Consider the following 27,703-nt stretch of genomic DNA (forward strand, 5'->3'; position numbering starts at 1 on the left):
ATGCCAGGAGATAGGCGTTGAAATTATGCCAGGCCAGCCAGTCGAAACATATATATAGTACTGGCAATTCTGATTTGAAGTTTATCCATTGGGATAGGTACAGGTTGGGAAAGGTTAACATAAGCAGTACGTGATGTACAACATAAGAGATATTTGTGAAATCTTGCCTACCAGCCAGAAAAGGAAGAGAGTTTTCTGCTAGGCAGAGAAATTCCCCCTTCCCCCCACTCCATTAATGATTCAATTTGATGAAATAGAACATTTGTTTTAGAAAATATTCCAAAGAAAATAATTTTAGAGCAATGTCTCAGGACTCTGTGGTTTTTCTGAGAAGGTGGCCAAAGGGCATGGGTGAAAGTCCTGTCTTATATTGAACAATGATTTTTCTTGTGGTCAATGGCATCCCAATTTAACCCTAAACTTTAGTACATGTGTTCCAGACTAGAAGCACTTGTGCTATCAGATTTATGAATCAGCCAGTTCTCGCAGATGCCCACAACTGCATCTCGGAGCTTCCTAGGCTTCTATTAAGTCCCAAGAGAAGACATCCTCAGGTTATTCTTCCTTCCATTGGACCTTCTCAGTAGCAGAGCTTCTACTATCAAAAAGAAGGGGGGAAATGTGGAAGAAATTCTTCTTCCTTCCCCCAGAGATTGCAGCCACGCATTTTCTCTTCTCACAAATTGAATGGAGAATTTCAAAAGGCTATTTGTGCTCTGTTACTAGAATTTCTACCAGAAAATATTTGCAGTGAACCATCTCTTCTCCAGATCAATTTCCAAACCAATGTCAACCAATTAAAGGGAGGAAAGACAAAAGTTCCCTCGTGCAATCCATAGGCCCATTCCAGTGGTGTATTTCAATTTATTTTACTACCGGTTTGCACAGAAACTTCTGGGCCTGCACAGAAGTGTCTGGATGGGTGGGCAGAGCCTCCCGCCGCCACCACTACCGGTTTGCCCAATCCAGAGCAAACTGGCAGAAACCCACTTCTGGTCCATTCCCAGAATATCCCCAATGTTAGAAATGTATGACTTTGGGTAGCTGTCTAAAATATAAGAAGCCAAATGTCTTTTCTCACAGAAACATGGATATTTGAGCCTATGTTCCTCTTTCCCTCCCTTCAAATGAGGATACTTACTATGTATCTGTAGCAAGCAGAAATACCGTATTTATTCGAGTATAACGCGCAAAATTTTATACCCAAAAAAGAAGTCAAAGTTTGGGTGTGCGTTATAAACGAGGGCTGGGCTGGGGTGGCAGTGGCGAATTGTAAATTGTAAATTTCCGGACTGCAGCCTCGATTCCGGCCTCAGGCGGTGCCGCGCCGTGCTCAATAGTCGCAACTCAGCTGCCTGCCGCCTTTCCCCTCCTTTGTATCCCCGCTGCTGCTGCCGCCGTTTAAACCAAGGAATCGTCGCTTGTTCTACCTACAGAAGGTCCAGCATAGAAGCGAAGCCGAAAGAGATCCTTGCAAGGCTCTGCAGGCTTCCTCGGAGTAAGGAAGGCAACATCTCCCCTCATCCCCCAGAAAGCAGCGGGGCTCGTCGCGATGAAAAAGGCAGCCCTGATGCCGAGGAGAGCCTTGCAAGGAGGCGGAAAGGAAAAGCCCGAAAAGGCACCAAAAGAAGCGGGGGGAGCTTCGCCCGCCTGGTGGGCAGCCATCGAGGCGTTTTCAAAGGCGCCCCCGCTTCTTTTGGTGCCTTTTCGGGCTTTTCCTTTCCGCCTCCTTGCAAGGCTCTCCTCGGCATCAGGGCTGCCTTTTTCATCGCGACGAGCCCCGCTGCTTTCTGGGGGGTGAGGGGAGCTGTTGCCTTCCTTACTCCGAGGAAGCCTGCAGAGCCTCGCAAGGATCTCTTTCGGCTTCGCTTCTATGCTGGACCTTTAGCCTGCTCTTCCTCTTCTCTATACAGCAATCGCCTACTCATTACAATGCCTCCCGCGAGTTTGGTCTTATTTTGTCTTGACTAGAGCAAAAGCTGGCGTGCCTCCGCCCCCTTCCCTCCCCGCCGGCGGCAATAGTCATTACTATTACAATGCTTGGTGTGAAACAAAATTTTATACTGATTTTTAATCGAAAATTAGGGGGTGCGCATTATACACGTGTGCGCGTTATACTCGAATAAATACGGGTATTCAGTAAAATGACAACTGTTGCCTACCGTTGACTTCTACTTGCAAACCATCTTGCCTTTCCTTGGATCCTGAGAACCAGTTAGCTGCTCATGAAGGCGAGGAAAGGTTTATCCTGAAAGACACTATGGTGTAAAGATCAATCTGTTGGATTAGGACTGGAAAATCCCATATTCTATCTAGACCATTGTCTCCCATGGCAACTCACTGTGATACTTGGATTAATTCACCCACTCAACCAAGCCTATCTCCCAGAATTGCTTTTATGGGGATAACATGAAGGAAGATCTTTGTGTAAGCCTCTTGGGACTTCTGGGAAAAAGATAGGACATTAATCTGACAAAGTATCATAATCCCCATCACCCTCACAACCTTGCCAGACTATAAATCATGACTGCAGAAATAATTACAGCAAGGTCATTTGACTTTTCATGGACTCTTTCATATCTGTAGTCCTCTCTCTAATGGAACATCATGAAACAATCAATGTTCACCTCCAGCTGACCAGTAGAAGAATAACAAAAAAATCCAACCAGTGTTCCATCTCTGAGCTTCTACAGTTTCTGGGACTATAGCATTCTCTCCATCCTTACTTCAAGTTAAATCAAAACAATGAATTCCTAGTACCTGCCTAAGAGCCATGGTGGTTAGAATGCAGTATTGCAGGCTAAGTCTGCTAATTCTGCCAACTGCCAGCAGTTCGATTCTAACCAGCTCAAGGTTGACAGCCTTCTGAGGTTGATAAAATGAGGATCCACATTGTTGGGGGCAATATCAGTGTGGGATTCAAAAAATTTTACTACCAGTTTTGTAGGTGAGGCTTGGTGGGTGGAGCATGGCTTGGTTGGCGTGGCTTGGTGGACGCGGCAAAGGAAGGATACTACAAAATTCCCATTCCCTCCCCACTCCTGGGGGAAGGTTACTGCCACTCTTGTGTTTTAGTTAAAAACCCCTTTCAATTGTGTTGAAAGGATAATAATATGATGGGACTTGTTATTATGTAGAGAGAGGAAGAACGATAAACAAGATGCTGAAGGGGATTGGAGGGAAGAGAGACATTGATGGCTGCTAAAGACCAAGACCTAGTTAAGACAAGAGGTACTGCCAGCTTGAGTCTTGCAGTCAGAAAAATTGACTTTTTTCAATAATTGATATACCACAGTTAGTCAGATTAAATCAATTGAGTTGCAGGACAAAGACAAGCTTAGGGGATTCCCTCTGGAGTCATACATATGGAAGCATCCTAACAATATCTTAATGTCTTTTTTATTAATCTGTTTGTCTTAACTTGTGGCTGGTAGTGTGTATATGTATTTAAGCCTAAAGAGAGACACAAACAATTGTTGTGGACCAGGGCTCAAAGAAAACAGTAATACCATGGTCTATAATAATATTACCCTATTTTTCGAAGTATAAAACGCACCTTTTTTCCTCAAAGAAGAGGCTGAAAATCTGGCTGCGTCTTATACAATACAGCATTTTATGCCTCCCGAAACTCTTCCCCTTCACCAAAATGGCCATGCATAACTTTTAGAAGGCTTTCAGAGAGCTCCCGGGGGCTGGGGAGGGCAGAAATGAGCAGAAAATGGGCCATTTTTGCCCCCCCCCCCCACCAGTCCCCAGCAGCACTCTATAAGCATCCTAAGGGCTATTCATGCCCTTTTTTTGAAAAAAAAAATGGGCCCAATTTCGTGAAAAACGGGCCGTTTTGGGGAGGTTTGCAGAGTGCAAAAACTTTTTTTTTAAATTTTCCTCTTCAAAACCTTGCTGCGTCTTATACTCTGGTGCGTCTTATACTCCAAAAATACAGTATATTGTATATATTAGGAGACCCCAATTTGGTCTAGTAGTTAAGATATCAGGCTAGAAACTGGGAGACAGTGGTGGGTTCCTACTGGTTCGGACCAGTTCAGCTGAACCGGTTGTGGTTTGGCGGCCTGAATCACTGGAACCAGCAGCAACCCAGGCCTGCCACACCCCGAACTGGTTCTCTGGGCCGCCATATTGTTTTTTGCTTTTGCGCATGTGCAGAGATATTTTTATTGCACTGCGCATGTGCGCACCATGCGCAAAGCGCACACAGAAACGTGGTGCACCCACAAGCAAACCGGCAGTAGTGACTGCCAGAACCTACCCCTGCCAGGAGACCAAGAGTTCTATTCTTACCTTAGGCATGAAAGTTGGCTGGGTAATTTTGGGTCAGTCACTAGCCTGACTAGGTGGCTCAGTGGCTAAGACACTAAGCTTGTTGTTCAGAAAGGTCAGCAGTTTGGCAGTTCGAATCCCTAGTACAGGTCTCCTGCGTGAGAAGGGGGTTGGACTAGATGACCTCCAAGGTCCCTTCCAACTCTGTTACTAAAAAACAAATCATTCTCTCTTAGCCCATTATTTCAAGCAGAAGTTACAAGCTGGTTGGTCAATTTCTGTTGCAATCAGTGGATCAACATTCAGATGCTTCAAATAAAGCTGCTCTGCACAAATGTGCCAGAAAGAAAAAAGAGATGTATATATTAGAATATAAACTTATGTAATTGACACACAGGGAAAATTTTCCTGTGTCGCTTTGAACCTATGGGACAAACTTTCTTTGGTGATGCATTTAGTCCTTTGGTTTTCTGCTTGCAAGAAAGGAGCTGAAACTTTCCTATTTAGACAGGCCTTTAGAATTGGACTAATAAGTATTATAGCTTCATCTAGTGTTTGTTGTTACTTGAATGCCCTAGGAATAGGCAGAATATAAAGGAGAATAAATACATGATTGTATCATGTAACAAAACTTCAATTTTCAGGATCCCAACTGAATAGACTTTGCATGCAGTGGGGAAAAAAATCTATTGTAATTGTAATGATGTGATTATGCCTGAGATGAACGTATCCTTGTTTTGTTATTTTGCTATTGCCGCCTGCTATTTTGCATACATTTTTGTCATCACACAAATGATGTTAATGAAGCCATTTACATCATCTGTGTCATTTGCCTCACCAGAATGATGCGCTGATCCATTCAATGGACTTGGGGGAATAACAGTTATCCCTTCCCTCTAATTAAAGTGGTGGGTAACAAACAAGTCAAACAAACAAAAAACAAATAAAATCAGTCTGTTAAAACAAAGTTTCAAATGAACTGGCAAGACTTAAAAATAAATATAATTCAGTCATTATGGAAATATTTCAGATTGGTAAATAAATAACAGAGTTGGAAGGGAGCTTGGAGGTCTTCTAGTTCAACCCCCTGTTCGGTGAGGAAACCCACTACCATCTCGGACAAATGGTTGTCCTATCTCTTAAAAACTTCCAGTGTTCACAACTTCTGGAGGCTAAGTTGTTCCACTGATTAATTGTTGTGTCAGGAAATTTCTCCTTAGTTCCAAGTTGCTTCTCTCCTTGATCAGTTTCCACCCATTGCTTCTTGTTCTACCCTCAGGTGCTTTGGAGAATAGGTTGACCTCCTCTTCTTTGTGGCAACCCCATAAATATAAAAACTTTAAATAATTACTTTAAAAAGAACACATATTAAATAATAGAACAACAATAAAACCCCTAGAGTCGGGAATGACTAGCACATATGTCGAGGGGAACCTTTACCTTAATCACACACTAGTTCGTAATACTCTTCAAGAGTGACTATACTTGCTCAGCTGGTAGGAATTGTTGCCCAGCAGCATTTCAGGATTCACAAGTTCCCCATTCTTAGTTCAGGATTTTGAAAGTCAAACTATCACTGAAAGTGAAGAATCTATGTGCTTCCTGCTTTGAGACCCCCGCAGCATCCTTCTCGCTGAAGCCCCAAAACATAGCCTACAAAATTGTTGCCTGCACATACAGCAAGGCTGTAGTTACGAAGGCAACAGCTGAGGAAGGGGAAAAAGAGAGAAAGCAACAGCGGGGAGACTAAGGTGACAGGTTTCCTCGGGTTTTCTTCTCTCCAGGAAAGTTCCCTGCTTACCGAAATGAGAAAAGCCAAACAGCAGAGGTCAGTGCAAGGAACAACAACTTCGTCAAATTCATTCCAGGAGGCTACTTCTCCTACCTGATCTGAGAGAGAAAGAAAGAAGAAAGAAATCTTTGATCAGCAGGCAGCTTCTCTTCTCTTCTGCAGCCAAAACAGAAACAGTCTCAGAGGCTCAGAGTCTATTGCCCAAATAGGGAGGAGACAGTACTGTAGATGCCACCTGGAGCCCAACAGGTCATTGACTTCCTTCAGAGTCCCCTTCCACATGAATGGGAATGTTTGTAGAAGAAAAATTGTTCCATTTTCCATGAAAAGCATTCCTTTTCTGCAAGGTTACTTTGATCCAGCTTCAGCCTGCTCAGCAGCAAGCTGGCCCCAAGAGGGAAGCACCATGGTGAGGACATGCTGTCAACATGCCATTAGCGGGCCATCTTGCCACCAAGGATGGGCTGGGAGTTGTGGGAGAGTGAATGAGACTCCTCTAATTAGTGTAATCGAGACACAATATTTTTAATTTTTCCCCGCTATCTAAATCTAATGAGCAACTTTGGACCTTGTATTCTTTACCAGCCGAAATGATACCTCGCAAATTTGGACAGATTAAATGCCCAGTTCCACCAATTTTTTTTTTAATTTGGAGGTAAATCGCTCCAAACTCGATTGCAGAAAATTCCACTTCAGCAACAGATTGGTCAACGCCTGGAATGCATTACCTTACTCCGTTGTTACATCCTCAAACCCCCAAAGCTTCAACCTTAAACTGTCTACGGTGGACCTCACCCCATTTTTAAGAGGTACATAAGGGGGCATGCATAAGCGCACCAGCGTGCCTACCGTCCCTGTCCTACTGTCCCCATTTCTTTGTTCCCATTTCCTGTGTTCATGTCCATGTTTATTCTTATACCTGTTATTTTGTACATGTGTGACAAACTAAATAAATAAATAACTAAAATAAATAAATAAATCAAGCAGTCAAATGGCGGAATATTGAGGTGATCAGACCATGCAACATTTACAGATCATATAGAGATCTAAAACAGCCATTCCTCTCTTTTTTTCACTGCTCCAATTCCTCACACTGGCAGTACAACACCTCGCTATTGAAATTTAGCATGGATGCCTAGGCAAATAGAACAGGGGGCCCTTTTCATCCTTTCTGCTTTTTTTCACCACGTGCCATCCCATTTCCTCATTCAATTCTCATTTTCCAAATGTCTGCACATGTATTTTAATCTGAGTGCTCTCTACTAATTTCAGCAGAATAAAGAACAAGAGGCAAAGAGGCAAGAGAAGGAGCGGGAGAGAAAGGAGAGTCTTGTCTCAAAATTATTTTATAGAGGTTTATTATTTTGGCTTTGCTTCCTATTTCACCAGTTTGCCTTTGAAGACTTGAGCTCAGCTACTCTGTGGGATTTGGGTAAATGAAGGACAGGGCATCTTGAATTACATTACTTCTAGTTGGGTTAACCGTTAATCTCAACTACAGCCGCCCCCAGTTTTAAAAAGGCAGATTTAATTCCTTCCTTCTTTCCTTCTTTCCTTCCTTCCTTCCTTCTTCCTCTCCTCCTGCTTTAATTTTCTAAACTGTAATCATAAAAGAAAATACAGTACACTCCAAACAGATTTCACTTGCTAGAAATAATAACAAATGCATTCCACAATTTGCACTCAGTCTTTAGAGGAACTCATCTCAATTCAAAGCTTTCCTTCCTGGCACCACAGTGGAAAAAGCAATCGTACCAACACGAGGTGATAGAGGAAGAGAAATCAATTTCTAATGCACTTTGTTCATTGAATAAGGGAAGCTCAATCCCAACCTGTATTTTTATATCTTCTATTAACTCTGTCAATTTCCCACTGTGACTCTGGAGTCTTGAACACAACATAACATACTGAGATGATGATGATGAAGAAGAAGCTAGATAAATGATAGATAGATAGATAGATAGATAGATAGATAGATAGATAGATAGATAGATAGATAGATAGATAGATGATAGATAGACAGACAGACAGACAGACAGACAGACAGACAGACAGACAGACAGACAGACAGATCATAGATATATAGATGATAGATAGATAGATAGATAGATAGATAGATAGATAGATAGATAGATAGATAGATAGATGATGATAGATAGATAGATAGATAGATAGATAGATAGATAGATAGATAGATAGATAGATAGATAGATGATTGATAGATAGATAGATAGATAGATAGATAGATAGATAGATAGATAGATAGATAGATAGATAGATAGATAGATAGATACAGATGAGAGGGGAGGGGAGAAAGAGAGGGAGAGAAAGAGGGAAGGAGGGAGGCAGGGAGAAACAGAGATAGAGACAGAGGTTATAAGAGGAAACTTCATGCAGATCGTCCTTCTCGGGAGCTTCTTATACATTTCTAGCATATCACTTGAATAGACAGAGGGCAGCAGATGAATACTAAACTTCTTGTACAGAATATTTTCACCAATAATTCATTCTTCCTGGAGGCCTATCCAGGAAGAGACTGAGACAGAGAGATCTTCAACAGAGAATAAATATATATTTAGACAGTCATTCATGCCCTAGGTGCCTCACAGCCTCACTACATGTGGTGTGCGTGGGGCTACTCATGAAGACCACTTCAATTGGTTCACAGTGCAATGGCATGAGGAGGAATGGACATTCCTCAAAATGCCTATTTAACACCTTTGTTTTGTGAGCTGCACTAGTTGCTAGTTTGCTTCCAGATGTAATTCAAGGTGATGATCAATCACAATCACTCCAGGTACATATGGAAATGTATGATTAGGGTTTTTTTTCCCCCAATTACTTGTATAAGGATTATTCTCTATACTATTCATGTTGCCTTGCATTTTCTGTTATTGATTGCACTAGTAGAGGCTAAACCAATTTCATTGTATACATGATGTACAATGACAATAAAGGCTGCTATTATTATTATTATTATTATTATTATTATTATTATTATTATTATTATTATTATTATTATTATTATTATTATTATTATACGATTGTATCACAGCGGCCAGTTGATTCGCCGGGTTTGGCATTGATTACTAGTCGGGCCCCACCCAGGGGCCTAGGGCGTCGTAACGTATTTTCGTAATATACGTGCAGATCCAAGCAGTGCAGCTTTTTGCATTTGACTGATGGTGATTTTGTCAAGTTTTAGCTGTTTTAAATGTAATTCCAGTGATTTTGAAATAGCACCCAGTGTGCCGATTACCACTGGAATTACCACTGCTGGTTTGTGCCATAATCGTTGAATTTCAATTTTTAAGTCCTGGTATTTCGCGACTTTTTCATGTTCCTTCTCCTCGACCCTGCTATCACCTGGTATTGCGATGTCTATGATTGTAACCTTCTTTTTCTCAACCAGTGTGATGTCTGGTGTGTTATGCGCTAGCATTTTGTCTGTTTGTATACGAAAATCCCACAGGATCTTGACCATCTGATTTTCGGTGACTTTTTCAGGCTTATGTTCCCACCAGTTTGTTGTTGTTTTAATATTATAATTTTTGCACAAATTCCAGTGGATCATTTGTGCTACTGAATTGTGCCGCAATTTATAATCAGTCTGTGCGATTTTTTTTACAGCAGCTGAGTATGTGGTCAACAGTTTCATCAACTTCTTTGCAGAGTCTGCATTTGGCGTCATCAGAGGATTTTTCTATTTTGGCCTTAATGGCATTTGTTCGGATAGCTTGTTCTTGCGCAGCCAGGATTAGTGACTCTGTTTCTTTCTTTAATGTACCTGTTGTTAACCATAACCAAGTTTTTTCACTGTCCACTTTATCTTTTATTTTTTCCAGAAATTGACCATGTAAGGCTTTGTTCTGCCAACTCTCCATTCTTGATTTCACATCTTTTCTGTATTCTTGTTTCGGCTGTTGGGCCTTCAGTAGATTTTTGTTCTTTACTTCGATTAATAGATGTTCTTGACTTTCTTTTAAATAATCAGCCAGTGCATGTTTTTCTTCTTCAACTATTTGCTTCACTTGTAATATTATTATTATTATTATTATTATTATTATTATTATTATTATTATTATTATTATTATTATTATTATTATTATTATTATTATTATTATTATTATTATTATTATTATTATTATTATTATTATTATTATTATTATTATACAAATGTCCAAATCAGCTTGTGTCCAGTTAACTATACCAGCTGTGTATCTTATAACTGGTATTGCCCAAGTATCATAAATACTTAATACATAAATACCATAAGCCTTGATTGTATTGATGATGATGATGATGATGATGATGATGATGATGATGATGATGGTGGTGGTGGTGGTGGTGGTGGTGGTGGTGGTGGTGGTGATGTTAATCTTTGGTGAGATTCACAGCCTTTGGGGCTGGTTGGTAGCTCAACAGCTCGAGTCCTAACCAAGGACCTAGGAACTGTTAAGGTAATGTCGGAGGATATAAGCTGTTCCAAGTAGGGTGTTTTTTTGTAGAATCAGAATGTTCAAGTCAGGTAAATTTAGAATTTTCAATTAGCGAGGTAGCCCTTTAGGTTTGCTCCAAGGGCTCCAATTACAATTGGGACAACACATGATTTCTTTTTCCACAGTCGCTCAACCTCAATTTTCAAGTCCCGGTATTTTGTGATTTTTTTTCTTGCTGTTTATCTTCAATTTGTGCATCACCAGGTATTGCAATGTCAATGAATCATACTTTTTTCTTTTCAATTATTGTTATGTCAGGTGTGTTGTAGGCCAGGTGCCTGTCAGTCTGGATTCTGAAGTCCCACAAGATCTTCCCTTTCTCATTCTCTAAAACCTTCTCAACCTGATGGTCCCAGTAGTTTTTGCTGTACTCAAATCCAAACTTTTGGCACAATTTCCAGTGAATGATCTTAGCAACGCGGTCATGGTGTTGAAGGTAATCAGTTTGTGAAATTTTGCTGCACCCTCTGATTAAGTGGTCGACTGTCTCATCTTTCTCATTACAGAGGCGGCATTTGCTGTTGGTGGTAACATGTTGAATTTTTGCCTTCATGCAGTTTGTGGCTAAGGCTTGTTCTTGAGCTGCCAAAATAAAGCCTTCTGTTTCTTTTTTCAGTACGCCTGATCTTAACCAGTTCCAGGTTAGTTTTTGGTCAGCTTTGCCTTCAATACTTTTCAAGTATTGGCCATGCATAGCTTTGCTTTTCCAATTTTCAGCCCGCTTCTCAATTTCTTCTTTCTTATATTTAGCTTTTAACTTAGTTGTCTTCAAAAGGCCTCCTTTATTTACTTCCTTAATCATTGGTTCTTCACTTTTCTGGATGTAATCATTCAAGCTGTGTCTTTCTTCTTCCATAGTCTGCTTTACTTGTAGGAGTCCTCGACCACCCTCTGCTCTTGGTAGATACAATCGGTCAACATCACGCTTCCTTGTTTTTCTGTTCAAATTGTCCAACTCCACCTGGGTCCAGTCAATTATTCCTGCCGAGTATTGAATTACAGGTATAGCCCAGGTATTTATGGCTTGTATGATGTTGCCTCCACTCAGTTTGGACTTCAATATCTTGCGAATTCGACGAATGTACTTGGCTGAGGTGAATTCATTGACTTTATTATGCATTAAGTCAGAGACCTCTAAAATCCCCAAGTACTTGTAGCCTTCTTCTGGTTTTACTGCCTTTATCATTTCTTCATTCTCAAATTGTATTCATCATCTTCTAAGACCTTGCCTGCCTTGGTTGCCATTGTTGCACATTTGTCAATTCCAAATTACATACCAATGTCTTGGCTAAATTCTTTAGTGCTTTCAATTAATAAATTCAGTTCAGCTTTTGTTTTACGAAACAGCTTCAAATCGTCCATGTACATCAAGTGTGAAATTTTCAGACCCTTCTTTGCAAGTTCGTATCCACAGTTCACCTTTTTCAAAATGGTTGTCAGTATACAAAATCATTGACAGTATAAAAAGTATAAAAAGTAGGGGTGAAAGGGAATCACCCTGGAAAATGCCTCATTTAATTTCAATTTAGTTTCAACCCAGTTCTTCTCCATTAGCCATAAGCTTCGTTTTCCAGAGGTTCATTGAAGTTTCCATGAATTTTTGTATGTTGCTGCTGATGCCAAAGATTTTCAGACATTTTTTGATCCAGCTGTGGGGAATGGAATCAAACGCTTTGTTATAGTCTATCCAAGCCATGAACAGCTTGGTTCATCTTTTCTTTGAATTTTTTAGGATTAGCTTGTCAATCATCAGTTGGTCCTTTGTTCCTCTTGAATTTTTGCAGCATCCTTTCTGTTCTATAGGAAGCAAGTCATTTCTTTCCAAGTATCCGTAAATTTGGCTTGCAATGATACCAGTAAGGAGCTTGTATGTTGTTGGCAAACAGGTGATTGGCCTATAGTTTCCAGGGTCCTTTCCTTTTTCTTTATCTTTTTGGATCAAAAATGTCCTTCCAGTTGTCATCCATTCATCATTTTCAGGTGTTTTAAAAATCTGGTTCATTTGGGCTGCCAATCTTTCGTGCATACTTGTAAGTGCCTTTAGCCAGAAACCATGTAACTTATCTAGTACAGGTGCACTCCAATTCTTCACTTTTCTTGACTGCCTTTGCACCATTTCTTTTGTTATTTTCACATCTTCCATTTTATGCACTTTAATAGAATCCTCAACCTGCTTGATACATTTTGCATTTCTGTTGTGCTTCTTGTTGTTTTCCCACAAATTCTTCCAGAATTTCAGAGCTTTCTCTTTATCAGGCTTTTCATTTGTTGTTACTCCATCTCCACTTTCTAAGCTCTTATAAAACTGGTGCTGATTTGCTCTGAACTGTGAGTTTTCCTTGAACTGAGTTACTCAATTTTCATACCGTTTAATCTTTTCAGCAATGGCAACAAGTCTCTGCTTCAGCTCTTCAATTACTACCGCAATCTCCTTATTCTCCAAATCATATCTTGCTTCCAGGCTGCTTTTGACCTGCTTGTTCTTTAGCTGACCTTGCCTTAGGTTCTTCAAGTTGCTCAAGTCTCCACGAAATTTTTTGATCTTCAATTCCAACCAAATTTTCCACTTAGGCTTTCCCTTCTTGCCTCTTTGGTTCCTTTGAGTTTTCAAACCCAGTTCTTTGGTGGTTATGAAGGCTGCTGCACACATCAGCTGGTTTGTTTCAGCTAATGTAGTGGTTTCAGCTAATGTAGTGGTTTGAATGGTTTGCACAGCCTCATTGACCTTTTTTAGTACATTTCTCAATTCTTTCCGGTTCACTTGGTTCAGCTTTGGCAAACGTGTTCTTTCAGCATCTTCCATTTGATGCTTTATTTTCTCAGCTAATTGAGTACTAACTGTTGGTGCTTGTTCTTCAGTACTTCCTTGTTCTTTATCTTCATCCATTTCAGCAGCCTCTTACTCTCTTTCTTCCTCAGTTTGCTTTTGAGTCTGCAAATCATTCTTGATGTTACTCTTCTTTGTTGGTATACTCAGACATTATTATTATTATTATTATTATTATTATTATTATTATTATTATTATTATTATTATTATTATTATTATTATTTACTTTAGTCAATAAACATGAAACTCAGTCAACTGAACATTCAAAAACACATCACAAATACCATTGACTAGTGCTAATGGTTGATACGGGTTGCTGCCAGCATCCTAGGTATCAACTAAGTACCTTCTTAAAATGTACAATGTTCCGAGTAGCACAGTTTTTTGCAGTTCCGCTGATGTTATTGCAGAAAGCTGCAATGTATTGATGTGTTTTATAAAATTCGTGGACATGGTACCAAGTGCCCCGATGACAATAGGTATCAGTGATTTTATTATTGTTATTGTCGTTGTTGTTGTTATCATGATCATCAACACCAACACCACCTATATGGCATAAGGCCCTGGTACTTGACCACCTGTCTCCCACAGCATCTGTTTGACCAATTACATGTTGCAGGATTGGTGCATACCAGATTCCTTGACTTGAACAATGTCACCTATCGGGTCCCCGGAAGTGTGCTTTCTCTGTAGCTGTGCCTACCATCTAGAATAAGGTTGCCCCCTAAGATTTAGATGGTCCCCACTTTGCTGTTGTTTTAGACGGGAGAATGAAATCCCTTGCTTCATCATGCTTGCCATATTTTCTTTATCTTTTACATTTTATTGTAATTTTTTTTAATTGTTGTGGGCCACCTAGAGTCTCTTCTGAGTGAGGTGTTATGGTTGGTTACCTGACTTTGCAAGCACCTCTGCAAGCAGAGACAGCACAGCATTAGAATAGCAAAGTTCTGAATCAACAGTTCTGCAAGACGGAAATTTCTCAAGAGGAAGGAGAAATCAGAGGATCACCCCCTTATGCTCTGGAAGAGTTCTTCCTTGCAAGGAGATCTCAGAAATTTAGTTTCTTGTGGTTGATCATGGGTGAAGCGGATTGGGAACATATGACCTTAACTGCTGCGGGGGGGGGCCTTCATACACATTTGACTGGCAAAAGCGTTGCCTTCTTAAACACTTTACAATTTAATTACTTTACAACCTAAGACAGATACTCCGAATGGCAATGAAGATCAAAGCTACTCAGTGAGTTCCTGCTTTTTGAAATTAAGTGGGGTGGGGAAAGCCATTTTAAAGGATTTCCATCTTAAAAGCAAAAGGCTTAACAAGATCATGATCTAAGCAAGTCTCAAATGGACAAAGGGGGGAAGTGCCTGTGAAACTAGTAAAATGAATTTGACTAGCAGGGCAGAGCTTCATAGGAATGTTGATTGTTTATTTTTAAGGACATAGTGTAGCAAGATCACTATATGCACAGAGAATGAAAGAACTGACACTACTCGCAACAGAGGAATGGCTGGTGAAGTTGACACATTTTGCTGAAATGAATGGATTGAGTTTTTTTTATTCCGGAAAAGACATTTGTATTTATTGGGGACTGGAAGCCTCTTCTGGACTTTTTGCATAATAATGGGGGGATCAACTTGTGATCTATGTAACTTTCCTTACAGAACCTCTGAGAATATATCACTGTCATCCATTTTCAGCCTTGACTCCCATCAGATCAAACCTTAACCCTATCCTTTAAACGTAATCCTATTTTCATTTTCATTGGCAGTGCTATTTTCTTATTATTTTACCCTGGTCCACCCTCAAGTCTGAAAGAAAAGCTGTCAGCATAGTTCTCCTTATGAAACCACTGAGAATCCATCCCTAACATCTGTCTTCAGACCTGACTCAGAGGAAACCTAACCCTAACACCACCATTATTGTCATTGGCAATGGGATTTCCCCATTCATTTTACCCTTGTCTACAATTGTAAGTACGAAAGAAAAGCTGTCACCATCACTTTCCTTAAAGAACGTAACCCTAACCCTAACCCCCAACTCCTACACCTACCCCTAACCCTAACAATCTATCCTTTAAAATGCTTTTAAAAAGTAAAAGTAGAAGTTCTGACAATCAGCTGTGTAACAATCACTGTGCCACGCGATCATGGGAACTTTCTTTTTTACTTTTTAAAGTAAAGTATGTTTTTACTACCGGTTCAGGCGAACTGGCCCGAACCACTAGCATTTCACCCCTGATCTAACCCCTGACATTAGTTTCCAGCCCAGAGTCAAAGTAGACCAAACTCTAACCTGAGCCTAACCCTAATGCAAACTCTAACCTTCTTCCGGATATTAGGACTACCTCTGACCTCCGCTCCTTCCGTGTAAATCTCAAGACCCACCTATTCCAAGTAGCTGGCCTGGCTCAACCATAATCTGACCATATCGCTCCTGACGGGTTTTTTATTTTTGTAATTTATTTATTTAGGGGATTTTTTAATATTGCGATTTTAATTGTTTTTATCCATCTGCCCACCTCCTCGTATATGTCTATATTATACGTATGTTTTGTCCATATTTGTATTTTTATGTGTTTTATTGTACGCTGCCCTGAGTCCTTCGGGAGAGAGTGCGGCTAAGAAGTAAATATTATTATTATTATTTATTTATTTTCACGGGCAATGGGATTATTTACTCCGCTCCAAAAACAAGGCCAAAGAAAAGCTGTCACTGAAGCTTTCCTTAGAGAAACTCCAGAGCACCTGAGCCTATTCCTAATCCTATCCCTTATCCAAACCCTAGTTTCATTCTGTTAGGAGGGTGGAAAACATTGTTAATGCAGGGCCTTTGATGATTTTATTCCATTAAGACACTAGAAATATCCCTACAATTTTGCTAATAGGAAGAACAAAGTTTCATTTTTTCCTGGTGTTCTTTTTTTCATGAAATCTCTGTATTTTACTTAACACTGGGGGTGGGGGTGGGGATATGTGTAGCAGCTAATCGTTATCCTTTTCAACATGGACCTGGGGAAGGAAGAAAGGTGATTGTCCAGCCACAGTTTCTTTCTTTATCCCTGAAGGTTGACGAGATCTTTTGGAATTAAATGCACTTAGCATGCAGCACACGGCTCTCCACAGCTTTCTGAATGTCTAGGTTTATTACCCGTTATGTGACTGTGAATAAAACCTGGTCTACTACAAATTTAAGTCAGTCTTGTATAAATAGCCTTCCAAACAATGAATGCATTGGGCTGAAACATCGGTCACCCTGAACTTAGATAATTGAATCACAAGGTCGAAAGAAGCCACTGAAGCCATCAGGTGCAAGAATTCAGAAATATCCACTGTTTATTTACTTATTTATTTGTATTCTGCTTTTATTATTTTTACAAATAATTCCAGGTAGCAAACATATCCAATACACCTCCTTCGCCTTATTTTCCACATAACAGCAACCATGTGAGGTGAGTTGGGCTACTGAGAGAGACTAGTAAAACGGTTGTGAAACAATTCGTTTTATTGTTAGGTTTTTCTCCACAAATTCAGTCCTAAACCACCTTGTGGTAGCAATAGCAGTAGCACTTAGACTTATATACCACTTCATAGTGCTTTCACAGCCTTCTATAAGCAGTTACAGAGTCAGTCTGTTATTCCCAACAATCTGGGTCCTCTTTTTACCCACCTCCGAAGGATGGAAGGATGAGTCAACCGTGAACCAGTGAGATTTGAACTGCCAAACTGCAGCTAGCAGTCAGCTGAAGTAGCCTGCAGTACTGCACTCTAATCACTGCACCCCCTCAGGTAATTTGGAATGTTACTTCATGTCCTGCATATTAGGATATCAGCAGTGGTGGGATTCAAACATTTTTACTACCAGTTCTGTGGGCATGGCTTGGTGGGTGTGGCTTGGCTTGGTGGGTGTGGCAGTGGAAGGATACTGCAAAATCCCCATTCCCTCCCCATTCCTGAGGAAAGGATATTGTAAAATCTCCATTCCCTCCCCACCCCATTAACCTGCTTTCCAGCTCTGTTCTCCTGTGCAGGGCAACAGAATGAGACCCAGCTGATCAGCTGGGACTCTGGAGGCAGTGAATAGATCAGGGGCAGGGGCAGTCAGAGGTGGTATTTGCCAGTTCTCCGAACTACTAAAACTTTCCACGACCGGTTCGTCAGAACCAGTCAGAACTGGCTGAATACCACCTCTAGATACCAGAAAAGAGCTCTTGATTATCTTCTGTGGGATATCTCTCCAGATACATGAAACAGTTCCTCTCCAGACAAATTATTCAGCTTATCTTCAAAAGTATGAATTGTCGTTCCTGTTCATCTAAATTCTTCTTAAAATGTGATTTTTAGAACTGGACATAATATTCAAGATGGGAATCCCCCATGTAAATAAAAGTAGTTGAGACACTATGCCAATGTCACTCATTCAAAAGCTATTAATTCTGTAGGAAGGTATGCTATGGATTGCTTTGATGTTATGCTGCTTAGGACAGAGCCAGCCCTTATTAAAGAAAAGAAACTAGCAGCTCAGGTGGCAGAAGCTGAATAGGAATCGTGAGATACCTCCACTCAGAGATGGTATTCTGCCAGTTCACACTGGTTTGGCCAAGCCGATAGTGGCGGCCAAGCTGACATCATCCCACCTGCGCAGAAGGTCCCCGAACTGGTAGCGAAGAAAATAGGATTTCATGCCTGCCTCCACCCTCTTATTATTGCTTCTGAATTTCCAAAATGTTCCCCTCTCTTGATAAGCAGAACAGGGTGTAGCACGTGGCTTGTCCTGAGCCATCTCAACAAACCTGCTCTTTAGCTATCAATAATGTTGTGCAGCCAAGCCAAGTCTAGTCCATTTCTGCTCAAGGAATGCAACTCGGTGTCCTGAGACAACCCTGGTAGGATAATTGTCAATTGTTGTTGCTTTTTCATATGAAAGAGCGATCAAAGAAAGGGGGCTTGACAGCTGCTTCTCAGCAATGATGGATGTTCTCTGTCAATTGAAGGCACAAATAAGGCAATGGCCTCGAGGCCTGACTCACTCTTCAGCAACAGTGGCCACTAATGCACTTGGTCTTGCTTTGCCTTCTCAAAAAACAAAAACAGACATGAGAAAAATATGCCAAACAGGCAAGTAGGGGAAAAAAAGGAGGGGGGGTCTTCCTTAACTCCTGGTATTAGTAGCAAGCTCCATGCACATAAATGGGGTACAGGGCTTTTCTTCATGCAAACTCTGTCTACAGCACCAGATTGTGAAATAGTGCTCTCACTGAAGTTTGGGGGAACCTACATTTAGATGCCTGCAGGTAAGTCATGGGTACAAATAGCTTCTCCATCGCAAAAAGGATACTATCTTTAAGTCCCCACCAACATTGCATGATGAAGTTGCCTGGATGTAATAAAATCCTAATGATTCGTATAGAGTAGTGGCTCTCAATTTGTGTTCTGCAGAAACACCCTCCCTGGGGGGAGGGATGTCATCACAGGAGAGTCTGCGAAGGCTTTTGAAGAAATGTTTTGATTTAAATCTAGGGTTAAGTTAAGGGTTAGGGCAGGGGTGTCAAATTCAATTTTATTGCGGGCCGCATCAGGGTTATGTTTGACCTCGAGGGTGGGTGTGACCCGGGTGGACATGGCCAGCTCAACACCACTTGTGGTGTCGTGGATGTCTGTGGTGGCCCGAGTGCTCTGCCAGGAAAAATGGACTCCCAAGCTCTGTTTTCGGATATGATGGCCTCCTGCAACCCTCTGCCAGCACAAATGGAGCTTGAGAGGGCCTCCCACAGCCCTCACGAGTTCAGTTTTTGGCTGCAACAGCCTCCTGCAACCGTCTGCCAATTAAAACCAAACTCAGGAGGGCCACCCGCGACCCACCCAAACCCTGTTTTTGCTGGCAGAGGCACCATGGGCCAGTCCTTTGTTGTTTCCAGGGTGGCCCCACAGGTCAGTTCTAAACACCCCATGGGCCCCGGGCCTCGAGTTTGACACCCCTGCCTTAGGGCCATGGTCTATAGCAGGGGTGTCAAACTCGCATCATCACAGCAACATAATGTGATGTATCAGGACTTTTTTTTCCCCCTCGCTAAATTTGGCAGAGCCAGTACATGACGCATCTGGCCCATGGACCACAAGTTTGACACCCCTGGTCTATAGCAACAAGATATTTAAAGGGGCTCCATGGTGAAAAGGTTGAGAACCATTGCTCTATAGCAGGGGTGCCAAACCCGTGACATCACGGCGGCATCACTTGACTTTTTCCCCCTTCGCTAAACCGGGCATGAGGGTGGCCAGCATATGATACATCAGGCCTGTGGGCCGCAAATTTGACACCCCTGGTCTAGAGCACCATTGTTTAATGGTACTTTTTCTAAGCAGAATTTAGTCTTCACTGCTTGAGGTTCTTATAATGTTACATAGGTACAGTATTTATTTATTAGATGAATGAATGGGTGGACTTTGAGCCTCCATACAAACATAGATATAAATATTAAACAGCTAATATTAATGCATGGCTAAATGGCATTTTTCTCCCCTCCACCCCATGCCTCTCTCCTGGCATTAAAAAAGAAAGAAAGAAAGCTTTCTGTATGCCTGAGGAGAGTTTAATTGTGCATAATACAAATATGTCTGCCCTCATATATGTAAACACAGATATGAGTGAATACCCTTTCTACAAACAACGCTTCTGGCTTCCTCAGTTGGACAATAAACTGCATTAAACACATGGCTTGTTTCCAGCAGCTGAGGGTGACTCTTTCATTTGTAAGTGGCTGGCCACTGAATGACCCACTGTCTGGGATGGAAAAGCTTTGTGGGTTCATACAGCAAAATGTTATTGAAAGAATATATTTTATCTAGCCCTGGACTAAGATGGAGGGACTATTTTGAAAGGTTGAATCGGGAAAAGCAGCACCAAGATTTTGATACTACTTCGCTAAAATACAGTGGCTGGATCTCCTGTCCAAGCACAACATTGCAAAATAGGCTCTTTTCTTCGGATTTCACCCTGAAAAGCTATCAGATTCTGCATCTACAGCTTCTGACATTAAGCTCTGTTATGGCTATTTCCTTCTTTGATAGGTAAAGGTAAAGGTTCCCCTCGCACATATGTGCTAGGGGCGGTGTTCACCTCTGTTTCAAAGCTGAAGAGCCAGTGCTGTCCGAAGACGTCTCCGTGGTCATGTGGCTGGCATGACTAAATGCCAAAGGTGCACGTAATACTATTAGCTTCCCACCAAAGGTGGTCCCCGTTTTTTAAAAAAAAACTTGCATTTTTTACGTGCTTTTGAACTGCTAGTTTGGCAGAAGCTGGGACAAGTAATGGGAGCTCACTCTGCTACGCGGCACTAGGTATTCGAACCACCAAACTGCTGACTTTACTGATCGAAAAGCTCAGCATCTTAGCCACTGAGCCACCACATCCCTGGGTCTTTCCGTGATAGCACTGGCTTTATTTTGGCCAAACCTGGAATTATTGGGTGGGAGGATTACTCAAGCTCTGCCCAGCATCAAGTATTCTACTGAATCAATACTGCCATCCACAACCCCTTCTGGTCTATATTCACCACTTATTTTCCTTCCTGTTTTCCTAGCACGTTCCATAGACTCTTTAACCCGCTCCATAGCCCCTACTTGCCATCCTTCTCTCTACTGGCTTGCATACTCACCCCTTCCTTGCCTACCACCCATTTGTCCCAATCACTCATTCTGGGGGACTTCAGTTATGGCAGGAACTCAACGTGTCCCCTGGACTCCAGGAATTATGGCACTACCCTTATTTCAGGCTTTCTCAGGCTTATTTCAAGAAGTCAGTGTGTTCCTTGAGTCAGGTTTGTAGTATAATCAAGTCTGCTGTTCTGCAATGAATATGCAATAGATTTATTTATTAAATGTATGTGTTCCCTTGACTATTGTGAATCTGGGCAGCATATGATATGAAAACAATGGAATATTAAAACAATGAAATATTAAAACAATAGAATATTAAAACAATAGAGTATTAAAACAATGGAATATTAAAACAATGGAAAAGTGCAAATAAAACAATAGACCTCTAGGAAAAGAATTCACAAGCTCTAAAAAGACACACACACATACACATACACATACACACATACATACACATACACATACACATATACAGTACATATACATACACACACAAACAGAGAGAGAGAGAGAGAGAGAGAGAGAGAGAGAGAGAGAGAGAGAGAGAGAGAGAGAGAGAGAGAGAGAGAGAGAGAGAGAGAGAGAGAGAGAGAGAGAGAGAGAGAGAGAGAGAGAGAGCTCTAACCCAGGGTCTGGAAGACGAGTCAGAGCTCTTTTCAATAAGATCAGGGTGGGTGCTGAGATATTATGATAGAGAATAATAATCAGATGACATTACTTCATCAATAGTAACTCAAGTGTACCAACTCTGCCTGGTTATACAGCACAAGCAGAAGCTACAAATGGTAGCATTCCTTCAAATAGCCATGTCCTATTCCATGAAGGACTTAATAAGTAATAACCAGCAACTTGGATTGTAAACAGAAAATAAATGTGGTAATCAGTTCAACTCATTAAGCATACTGATCCATAGTGATGCAGTGATCCATAGGCATAATATAGTATGTTGCTGACTTCTGAAGCAACTGCAAGTCGGTCCAGAATTATATTCAAAGGAAGATCCATATATAGCTCATTGCAATAATCCAGAGGTAAGGTGTTCAAATCATGAATGACTATCCAAAGAGTCCCTAAGAGGGCACAACTAGAATACCAATGAATTTGTGCAAAGGCTTTCCTAGTAACAGTTCCCACCTGCTCCTCAAGCAGAAGCTATGAGTCTAAGAGGTCCCCCCGATGGCCCACTAGTCCCAAAGAGGAAAGTACAATCCATTCAAGATTCATTCAATCCATTCTAGAAAGAGTGCAGAGAAAAGCAACGACGATGATTAGTGGACTCGAGGCTAAAACATATGAAGAACGGTTGTAGGAACTGGGTATGTCTAGTCTTATGAAAAGAAGGACCAAGGGAGACATGATATCAATGTTCTGATATCTCAGGAGCTGCCACAAAGAAGAGGGAGTCAAGCTATTCTCCAAAGCACCTGAGGGCAGGACAAGAAGAAATGGGTGGAAACTAATCAAGGAGAGAAGCAACTTAGAACTAAGGAGAAATTTCCTGATAATTTCAACAATTAATCAGTGGAACAACTTGCCTCCAGAAGTTGTGAATGCTCCAACACTGGAAGTTTTTAAAGAAGAGACTAGATAACCATTTGTCTGAAGTGGTGTAGGATTTCCTGCCTAAGCAGGGGGTTGGACTAGAAGACCTCCAAGGTCCCTTCCAACTCTGTTATTTTATTCTATTCTAAGAGGAAAGATGCAACATTTCTGGTCTGGGTGATCCAAATACCCATGATCAGGGAGAGAAGATATAGTCAATTTGTATCTAGTGGTTAAAAGCCAGTTTAGACTAGGCTGGAAGTGGAGACTGTGAGTTCATGGCCCATCTTAGCCATGAAAGCCGGCTGGTGGCTCACTCTCTCAGCCGAAACCACCTCACAAGGTTGTTGTAGGAAAATAAGAGGAAAGGATATGTTCACCACCTTTACTTGTTTGTAAAAGTAATGAAGGAGGCAAGATACAAATAAATAGATAAATAAATATTGGTATAGTTGCAGGCTTATTCAGAGTTAGGCCTTCTCAATATTGTGGAGTTAGGCCTTCTGTGGAGCAGTTTGTTGTGGAGTTAGGCCTTCTGTGGAGCAGTTTGTTGTGGAGTTAGGCCTTCTGTGGAGCAGTTTGTTGTGGAGTTAGGCCTTCTGTGGAGCAGTTTGTTGTGGAGTTAGGCCTTCTGTGGAGCAGTTTGTTGTGGAGTTAGGCCTTCTGTGGAGCAGTTTGTTGTGGAGTTAGGCCTTCTGTGGAGCAGTTTGTTGTGGAGTTAGGCCTTCTGTGGAGCAGTTTGTTGTGGAGTTAGGCCTTCTGTGGAGCAGTTTGCCCTCATACATAAAGACAACAACCTTTTTCATCTGCACAGCTGCGAAAACACAGTTCTTAAGTATGCCCTGGTGGCTGATGCCACAATCTGATGTTGTTTGTGTTTTCTGCTGTTAAGTATGTAGTGCTCAGAGCCAGTTGGAATGGAGTGGCATAGAAATGCTAGTAAGAAATAAATAATTTCATCGCTAGATGTCATTCCACACATTTAAGCATATTCTTGTCACCACATTGGCAGGCAAGCAAACAAATGAACTCAGCTTTACAATATTGTGGCCCTGTGGGCAAGACCATGAAGTATCCTTTAAGGAAAGGATTAAAAGGTAAAGGTAAAGGTTCCCCTTGCACATATGTGCTAGTTGTTACTGACTCTAGGGGGTGGTGCTCAATTCCATTTCAAAGCCAAGGATTCAGCGCTGTCCGAGGATGTCTCCATGGTCATGTGGCCAGCATGACTAAATGCCGAATGCGCATAGAACGCTATTACCTTCCCTCCAAAGGTGGTGCCTATTTTTCTACTTGCATTTTTACATGCTTTCAAACTGCTAGGTTAGCAGAAGCCAGGACAAGTAACGGGAGCTCACTCCATTACGTGGAGCTAGGGATTCGACCCGCTGAACTGCCGACCTTTCTGATCAACAAGCTCAGCGTTTTAGCCACTGAGCCACCGCATCCCAAAAGGAAAGGATTACCTAAAAACAAATTCTCATTGAATTCTGGGATTTTTTTCCATAAGTTTCATCACAAATTTCTAGTAGTACAAGGGAAGTAGGGGGACAAGTCAAAGATTGTGTAAGAACCAAATCTTTGTGCAGTTCAAGGCACCTCTACATTTTTAATATCTGGTTCTTTCAACGTCAGACAGTATCTACAGGGAGGGGTCAGGGCCAATAATGATTGGGATCATAGGAGGTGATTGGAAATGACGTTTGTAAAATTTCTTGACTCGCTAAAGTGTTAAGGAAAATCCTTTCCCCAAAGCTAATATTTGCTTTAAAGGGAAGACTCTTCCATTGATGTCAGCATGGTCTTTTCTTTCAAAAGGAAATACCAGCCAACTGATTTTTCACATGGCCACAATATGCAAGGAAATGGCCAAGAGTTGTTAAAGTGCAAAACACCCAGTGGATCTTATAATACATGCTCCAAACTGCCCTCAGGACAGTATTCTTCCTTACCAATCTTACTTTTCTTCCCTCTGATTGCATCTACGCTGGTTCCTTCAGGCAAGTGTGACTTCCATGTGCTCCAAATTCACTACGTGGGGGTCCAGACAAGTCATTTCTCTTTTAAGAGATGTCTCTATATAGGATGCCATTAGAGGATGTTGTTCTCTCTCGTGTATCTCATCTATCTCCTTGTGTCTGTAGCTGAGTGGGCACCCTGATCCAGCCAGACTTCAGGTTCTGCACCAGGAAAGAATCAAGAAAGGAGGAGAAGAGTGGCTATTGACATCCAGGATTTGCTTACTGCAGGATTTCAGGGGCTCTATTGTGCAGATATCAGGTACAAGGAGGAGGAGCTTCCTGGAGGAATGGCGGTCTGCCATTAGAGCTCCATAGACCGCGGGGCTCTTTCAAGGGAGCAGGAGTGCTGCCGGTCCCCTTTTTCTATCGTGGGGACCGGGTATCCAGCAAATAGCTACCCTGGATCTTTTTACGACCCAAGCGGGTCGCCAGGGTAGCTAGACGACCAAGGAAAGCATGAAGAGTGACCAGCCGATGGGAGACGCCGTCCTGAGAAGCCGTTTTAGATCAGAGGCGATTGGAGGCGTTTGGAGGAGAGGCGAGGCTGGAAATGGCGGTCGGAGTGTGTGTGGAGGTACGCCGGTGCCGACGGAGCCAGATTTGGAGCCGGGTTGGAGGCTAGTGGCTTGGGACCGGGGCCTCAGCCGGCGGTGAGTGGAGAGGCCGACTCTGGAGCGACGGGGACCCAGGCGATGGTGGCGACGGCTGGAAACGCCGAACGCCGAATCCCCCGGCCTGCCTCTAGCTGTGAGAGGCGTGGAAAACATGCAGGCCGAACTTGAGAAGGCTGAGGCCGGCCGGGACTCTGAAGCCGGCGAAGGCTGAGCGAGTTGAGTGAGTAGGCCAAGCAAAAAGGCTGGAGGCTGGAGGCCGGTAGGAGCGGCGTTGGGGCTTGGAATGGTGGCTTGGGTGCCTAGATTGAAGATGCAGGCCAAGGCAGGAAGCAAATGCCGAAGGCCTGGTAGGAGGAGGGCTGCGACTCAGGAGGCTGCTCAGAGATCTGGGGGGGGGGCTTGTTGGGGACTGCCAGGAGGCCCCTAACATCAGGCTTGGCAGAGGAGTTTTCTACCTCCTGCCAGCTGCCTCCCTGATTGTACCCACCTACCCCCCCTGCTGACTATCTTTCAACAACTGCCCCTGCTTACTATCTGCGTGTGCCCTGAAGGATTCCTCCCTATCTTCTATGACTTATTGCTTGACTAACCAACTGCCCCTTGCCCATTACCAACAATAGTCCAACTACCCCCCGCCATCCACCATTTACCACCATTTACCATCATTTACCATCATTTACCATCCACTAGCCCCCACTTTTCGACTGTTATCCGACCAGCCTACCACCACCACCACCACCCCATCGAGGACTGGACTATTCTCTTTCACACTGGAGCTCTGCTTTTCCAATTACACTGGACTATGGCATCTTGCCCGGAACATCCTCAGCACTATCCTAGGCCCCTGACGAATTTTTAAATTATTCTATGTATTTAAGGTCAGACCTGATCCTACTGCGGGATTCCCCCCTCTCGCAGGTGTGGCCCTCCACCCTTTCAACGGCCCACCTTGATGACGGATTTATTAATCTCGAGAGGTGGAGGAAGCGGAGACTTAGGGGGTTTTTAGTTAATTGTTTTTTAAAAAACTTTTAGGGGTAGGGATTCAGGGGTTGGGGGGCGGGTGGGTCAGGTCAGGAGCGATGAGAGAGCCAGGTCTCCAGGTGTGGTCGCGAGCAGAAGGAGCGGAAGGGAGGAGGAGGGGGAGGATATCGTTCCTTTACAGGGCTCGCTGATTTCAACGGTCGTAGGGAGGGGCAGATACGAGGACAGATTAAGAACTCATAGTCGGTTGGGAGACCGTGGGTGCTGGTTACACCCGGTCGCTCGTACCAACCCCCGCGTTCTAGGTGGTCAGGAGCTGCAGACCCAGGGCCTGAGGCTGTTGCTATGCAATGCGAGGTCCGTCGTTAATAAGGCTCCCCTCATTCACGATCTAATTTTGGAGGGGGAGCCAGACCTCGCGGGAATAACGGAGACCTGGTTGGGCCACGAGGGAGGTTTACCCCTCGTGGAAATGTGCCCACCAGGCTACCGAGCATTTCACCAGCCCCGGGCCCAGGGAAGGGGTGGTGGGGTAGCAGCGATTATCCAGGAGGATTTAGAGCCAAGGGAGTCCACTGTGCCACAGACGTCCGGGTGTGAATCCCTTGTTGTGAAATGGGGCCCTGGGAGACAGTTGGGCCTGTTGATAGTATACCTGGCTCCTCGCTATACATCAGCGGCCCTGCCTGAACTCCTCGAGCTGATCGCATTGATGGCGGTTGAGACCCCCAAATTCTTAGTGATGGGGGATTTTAACCTGCCATCGGTGGGAGAAGCATCCGAGGGGGTTCGGGAGTTCATGGCTTCCATGACAGCCATGGACCTGACTCAATTGATTCAGGGCCCGACACACGAGGGAGGACACACCCTGGACCTTGTTTTTGTCTCTGGCCAGTGGTTGAGTGATCTGGGAGGAGGGGATTTAACCATCACTCCCCTGTCATGGTCAGATCACTCACTCCTCCGACTCGACTTCCCTGGTGCTACCCCCCGCTGCGGGGAGGCGGAACCAGAAAACACTAGATGGTTCCGCCCCAGGCGCCTGATGGAACCAGATAGGTTCCAGACGGAGCTTGGGCCACCTCCTGCAACCCTGACCCGCCCCCGGGTAGAGGACCTGGTGGTCGCGTGGAATAATGCGACTACCGGGGCCTTGAACCGGGTGGCGCCTTTGCGGCCTCTCTGGCGGCAATGATCCACCCTGGCCCCTTGGTTTACCGAGGAGCTAAGGGTAATGAAACGCCGCAAGAGATGCCTAGAGAGTCGTTGGAGATCCTCCCGTTCCGAATTTGACCGAACACAGGTACGAGCCCATTTAAGGACGTACCTTGTGGCATTGAGAGCGGCCAAACGTCAATATTGTGCCGCTCTCATTGCATCCGCAGAGAACTGCCCTGCCGCCCTGTTTCGGGTGTCCCGCTCCCTCTTGTTTCAGAGGCCGCGGGAGGCCCCTTTACAGGGTAGGGCAGAGGAGTTTGGGAAATATC

The sequence above is a fragment of the Natrix helvetica genome (genome assembly GCF_964273705.1).
Source record: "Natrix helvetica genome assembly, chromosome: 1".
In the NCBI taxonomy this organism is placed as follows: domain Eukaryota; kingdom Metazoa; phylum Chordata; class Lepidosauria; order Squamata; family Natricidae; genus Natrix; species Natrix helvetica.